This window comes from Hemitrygon akajei, chromosome 7 (assembly GCF_048418815.1).
Source record: "Hemitrygon akajei chromosome 7, sHemAka1.3, whole genome shotgun sequence".
Lineage (NCBI taxonomy): Eukaryota > Metazoa > Chordata > Chondrichthyes > Myliobatiformes > Dasyatidae > Hemitrygon > Hemitrygon akajei.
This window is the reverse complement of record NC_133130.1, coordinates 13,856,245-13,862,957: the sequence shown is the minus strand read 5'-3', so window position 1 is coordinate 13,862,957 and position 6,713 is coordinate 13,856,245.

Genomic DNA, 6,713 nt, shown 5'->3' with positions numbered 1-6,713 from the left:
TCTCTGAGGAGCTGCAGCTCGATGCACCTGGTGCAGATGTGGTTATTCAGGAGGCTGGAGGTCTCCCAGAATTCCCACAGCTCACACACAGAACAAAACACTGCCCCTGGAGCCATGCTTACTGCACTAACCAAGCCCTATCAGAAAAGGAATGAAAAAATAAAGAGGAAGAAGAAACTTACTCGATACTTACCCCACTCAAGCCCGATGAGCCGAAGCCACTCCAACACTGGGCCATTCAAACAATGGCCACTCCTCTTGTGCCTGCTTTAATTTTATTCATTCTGTCCACTGATTGGTAGCGGTCCCAACTCCGAAAACTGCCTTGAAACTCTGCCTTTTTTCTACTTCAATGGTGACCTGGAGGGATCTGAAGCGCCTACCAGACGGAAGCAGATCAAACAGTCCGTGTGCAGGATGGGAGGAGTCCTTTATGATGTTCCCCGCCCTCTTCTTCAACCTGGAAGAGTACAGGTCCACAATAGAGGGCAGGGAGGCTCCAATGATGCGCTCGGCAGTCCTCACTGTGCGCTGTAGTCTGGTTCTATCCTGCTTGGTGGCGGCTCCAAACCACACAATGATGGAGGTGCACAGGACAGACACAATGACTGCAGTGTAGAACTGCAGCAGCAATTCCTGAGGCAGACCATATTTCCTCAAGAGCCGCAGGAAATACATCCGCTGCTGGGCCTTCTTCAGGATGGAGCTGATGTTCTGCTCCCACTTCAGATCCTGAGAGATGGTGGTTCCCAGGAACCTGAAGTTCTCCACGGTGGACACAGGGCTGCTGAGGACTGTGAGGGGAGACATAGCGGAGGGATGTCTCCTGAAATCCACTATCGTCTCCTTTGTCTTGAGCGTGTTCAGCTCCAGATTGTTCCGACTGCACCAGAGTGCCAGTTGGTCCACCTGCTGTCGATATGCAGACTCATCACTATTCTGGATGAGTCCGACGACGGTAGTGTCGTCTGCAAACTTCAAAAGCTTCACATAGGGGTTGGAGGAGGTGCAGTCATTGGTGTAGAGGGAGAACAGCAGTGGAGAGAGGACACACCCCTGGGGGGCACTATTTTGGAAGTCCAGATGGTCCAATGTCATTTCTTACACAAATGGAAAGGATTGACAATTGTGAAATTTCTAAGTTGGCACTGACGTTCACAAAGCATCTGTGATCTGTGGTGAATGGAATTTTTAAAAAACCGAACTGCTCGGGGAAGCCAGCAAGTTGAGCAGCATCTGTTGGGGGGAAAGAGGAACTGTTAACATTTCGGGTCCAAACCTTGCATCGAGTACTTCCTTCCCTCCCACAGATGCTGAGTTCCTCCAGCAGTTTAATGCTGCAGATTTAGCATCTGCAGTCTCATTTTTCTCAAACACACAGCTGTGGAGGTCAAGTCACTGGTATATTAAAGCAGAGGCTGAGAGGTTCTTGATTCGTAAAGGACTCAAGGGATAGCGGGAGAAGGCAGGGGAAAGGGGTTCAGAGGGATGATAAATCAGCCATGATGGAATGGTGGAGCAGACTTGATGGGCCAAATGGCCTAATTCTGCTCCTATGGCTTATTGTCTTAAGGTCTAAGCAAATTCAGGCTCTGCGCAGAGGAAGGTGGAGATGCAGGGATAAGGGGAAGCCCACAATAAAGTGGAGGATTGTCAACCCATGAACACCACCTCAGTAATTTCTGCTCTCCTTCTGCATTATTTATTCATTAAATATATATTTCCCTTCGTAATTTATAGTATATTTTATGTATTGTGCCGTCCTGCTGCCAACGAACAACAAATTTCACAACATACTGTGTGTCAATGATCCAGAATTCAGGACATCTTCAAAAGGCATCTTTCATCGTTAAAGACCCCTGGCACCCAGGACGTGCTCTCTTCACTTTTGCTGGCATCAGGGAGGAGGTACAGTTCCCGAAGACACATGCTCAATGTTCTATCAGCATCTGATTTAATATCACTGGCATACACATGAAATTTGTTGCTTTGGGGTAGCAGTACATTGCAATGTATAATAATAATAATAATAAAAACTGTAAGTTGCAATAACAAATCTATGCATATAAAATGTATATAGTGCAAAAAGAAAAAACTCAAGGCAGTGTACATGGGAACGGCCCACCGCTATCAGCTTCCTGAATGGACAATGAACCCATGTACACGACCTTAGTTACTTTTTGCTCTCTATTTGCACTACTTATTTAATTTAAAATATATATTTATTGTAATTTATAGTTTTATGTTATTAGGCACTGTTCTGCTGCAGCAAGAGAAAAAATTTCATGACATATAGTGCTGTGCAGATGTCTTAGGCACATATCTATAGCTGGGGTGCCTAAGATTTTTCCACAGTACTGGATTTGTCGACGTGGAGCAGAGAGTAAGTTTGTCAATCTGGCAGGAGCAGGGAATGCTGAGAGTGGGAAGGGTGTGGGATATCTGGCAGAGAAGGAGTGATGGGGTGGGTGGGGGGGGGGGTCAGCAGTGCAGGTGCAGACACACACAGGCCCTGAGACACCAAGCAAGGTCATCTGATTTCAAACAATTGGTTTATTGATCACTACAGAATGTCTTTCTGGTGCTTCCCTCTCCCTCCCCTCTTCCCAACCAAGATTCCCTCTCCCTGACCCCTCCCACTCTCAGTCCACAATAGAGACCCATATTCCCTCCAGCATTTTGGGGACAGCTTAGGAGGGTGAGGCAGTGACTCCGGAATGTCCTGAAGCCGGAATTCAACCTGCAGGGTTCACTGTTCTTTTCCCTTCCCCCGCTCCCCAGATGTTGCCTGGCCTTCTGAGTTCCTCCAGCATTTTGTGTGTGTAGCTCTGGATTTCCAGCATCTGCAGAATCTCTAGGGCTTGCCATCCGAATGCCGTTTCCTTTACACTTTATTCAGCCTTTTTATTATAGCTTACCGTATTCTAGCTCAATGCAGTGTGTATTGAGTAGTTCTATACTGCATTGCACTTTGACAGCACCTCCCAAACCTCTGCCACCGAGGTTGAGTGCAGCAGGTGTATGGGACCATCGCCATCTACAGGTCCCCCTGCAAGATGCACATTTCTCTGCGCCTCAGTAAAACACTACCATAATCAAAGACCCCAACACTAGAACACTACAGCACAGTACAGGCCCTTCAGCCCTCGATGGTGTGCTGACCCATATATTCCTTTAAAAAAGTACTAAACCCACACTACCCTGTAACCCTCTATTTTTCTTTCACCCATGTGCCTGTCCAAGAGGCTCTTAAATACCCCTAATGTTTTAGCCTCCACCACCATCTCTGGCAACTCATCCCAGGCACCCACAACCCTCTGTGTAAAAAACTTACCCCTGATGTCTCCCCTAAACTTCCCTCCCTTAACTTTGTTCATATGCCCTCTGGTGTTTGCTATTGGTGCCCTGGGAAACAGGTACTGGCTACCCACCCTATCTATGCCTCTCATAATCTTGTAGACCTCTATCAAGTACCCTCTCATCCTTCTACGCTCCAAAGAGAAAAGTCCCAGCTCTACTAACCTTGTCTCATGAGACTTGTTTTCCAATCCAGGCAACATCCTGGTAAGTATCCGATTGGCGTGATTTGTTAGAATTTTTTTGTGCGGGAGGGGGTTTCGATGTTTTTCTTTGAACAATCTCCATGGTTTTTCTTTGTTTCCTGGTCATCTGCATGGATACTTTGATAATAAATTTGAACAATCTATCCTGTGGCTTTGGACCTTATTATCTACCTACACTGTACTTTCTCTGTAACCGTAACACTTTATTCTGCATTCTGTTACTGTTTTCCCTTGTCCTACCTCAGTGCACTGTGCAATGACCTGATCTAGACAGACAAGCATACGGACACACTGTTTCTCGGCACGTGTGACAATAATAAATCTATTCCAATTCCAACGCAAGTAGGCAAAGTAGGCACATCGTCAGGATGTGCATTGGCAATATTGGAACCCAAGTGCATGGGAAAGACAAACTCCCATGTAGAGACAGCGAACAAGAGTTTATTCATAATAATTCTAAAAGGACGTCAGTGGCTTGACCAAGCGACACTGTGAGAAGCAACATTCTCAAAACTAGGACCTTTTGATTAGTGCTAAACGGACGTCCGCTTAAATAATACAAATAACATTTGACAGAGCAGGTCTGCCATAAGTAATACACAGAATCCCCGAGCCGATCAAACGGAATTTAATCAGGAAGCACCAGGAGACTGCATTACAGAGAGAGAGAGTCGCTTGAAGAAAACACAAGAAACTCTAAATGATTAATGACTCTCATTACCCAACAACAAACCAGTTCAGGTGCTCTGAAAAGCTCGGAGCCCTGCACAGGCCCGAAGAGCTTATCACTGTAACAATATATTCTGCATTCTGGTATTGTTTTCTCATATATCAGCTCAATACACTGATGTGAGGAAATCATATCTATGAACATCGAACAGTGCACACAGAACAGGCCCTTCGGCCCACAATGTTGTGCTGACCTTTTAACCTACTCCAAGATCAATCTAACTGTGCTCTCCCACGGAACCTTCCATTTTTCTGTCATCCATGTGTCTATCTAAGAGTCTTTCAAATGTCCCTAATGTTTCTGCCTCTACCTCCACTCCTGGTAGGGCGTTCCAGCCACCCACCGCTCTATTTAAAAAAACAACACTCTGACATACATCCTAAACTTTGCTCCAACCACCAGCATTAGCCACTGCCACACTAGGAAAAAGACGCTGCCTGTCTTCTCTATCAATGTCTCTTATCATATTGTACACTGTTTTATCAAGTATGGATCACATGCCAAACAAAGTTTTTCCACTCTACTCCAGTACGTGTGATATGAATAAAACTACCATCGGTGTTTCTCTTCCACCTGTCAGGTATATTTATCAGGGGCTCAGCGTACGCAGGGCACTTAGCATCGTCAATGACCTGTCTCATCTATCCAACAATCTCCTTGACCCCCTACTATTTGGCAGGAGGTACTGTAGCATTAGGATAAAGACTGGCAGGACGTGAAACAACATCTCCCAGGCCGTGAGACAACTGAACTCCCTGACACCACTCGGGTCTCTTTACTTATGAAGCACCAGTATCGTTATAATGTTTACTTTTCTTTAACTTGTCTCGTAAATGCAAATTATTATTTGTTAATTTATTTGTGGTAATATCACTTTGTGTTGTGTGTGTGTGTGTGTGTTACGCATCTTGGTCTCCGCCAGCGCTCTGTGCTCCATGTTCAAAGTGCAGTGATGTAGACATGGGGCAAAGGGTCAGGAGGAGGTTCACAAGAATGAAAGGGTTAAAGTATGAGGAGCCTTTGATGGATCTGGGCTTGTACTCACCGGAGTTTAGACGAATGAGGGTGGATCTCATTGAAACCTATCGAATATGGAAAGGCCTCTATAGAATGGATGTGGAGAGGATGTTTCCTATAATGGGGGAAGTCTAGGACCGGGGGCACAGCCTCAAAATAGAGGGATGACCATTTAGAACAGAGATGAGGAGGAACTGCTTTAGCCAGAGGGTAGTGAATCTGTAGAATTCATTGCCACACACGCCTTGGAGGCCATGTAACTGAGTATTTAAAGTGAAGGTTGATAGGTTCTTGATTAGTAAGAGCATCAAAAGTTATGGAGAGAAGGCAGGAGAATGGGGTTGAGAGGGATAATAGATCAGCCATGATGGAGTGGCAGAGCAGACTCAATGGGCTGAATGGCCCAATTCTGCTCCTGTGTCTTATGGACGTCCGGAGTCTCGGCCTCCACTCCACACTCGAAGTCCTGTGATGTGGATCCATGATGAAGGACAGCCGTGGATGTTGGGCTGTCCCAGGTTGGTGGTTTGTGGAATTGGAAGTCTGTGCAAGCAGGAGACACGAGGGCTGGTGAGTTGTCAAGCCCGCAGTTCAAGTCTAGAGTTCGGGGTCTTGTCATTGGCTAGTCCTAGGCTTGATACAGAAGATCAAAGCCCAAAGGTTAATGGAGATCAAGGCCCGACAGCCAAAGCCTGGGGACCGGAGTTGGATGACTGTCCCTGTGTGAGGAGGAACAGGGCTTGATTTACTGTTGTTGTTGCTTTGTCACTTGTGTTTGGTGTTGTTCTGCTGAGCATTGTGGGTATGCTCCATTGGCACCGGAATGTGTGGAGACACTGGTGGGCTGCCCCCAACACACCCTTTGGGTATGTTGTTTCTGAAGTAAATGAATCTGAATCTGATGTTCAATAATAACAGCACCAACATGCTCCACGGGGACATTTTCTGAAGACTAACTCTGAGCCATGCAAGGAAATCTCAGAGATGACGACCCCATAGTGAATAGCCAAACAGGAGAAGAGAGAGGGAGCAGAGATCAAAGAGGAAATTCTAGGGCTCAGGCCCCAGGCAAACAATGATTCTGTCACCAAGGGTGATGCCATTAAATCTGGGGACAATCAACGGGCTGAACCGGAGGAGTGCAGAGATCTCAGTGGTTGATGGGTCACACCAGAAGCGTGGGCATGGTTCTGGTGGGAACCACAACACAAGGGCCAAGAGTGGGAAGAGGAGATGAACGGAACTTACAAGTAGGAGTGGGATCGTACGTGAAGACTACAACAGTGCACTTTTGGCCAAACTCGAGGTTCATTGAGGGTAATTTGGGCTTAGACATGACAAGGTCTATTGGAATAACTAAGGTGACAAGACTGGGGCAAGGTCTACAGCCACCGAGGAGCAAG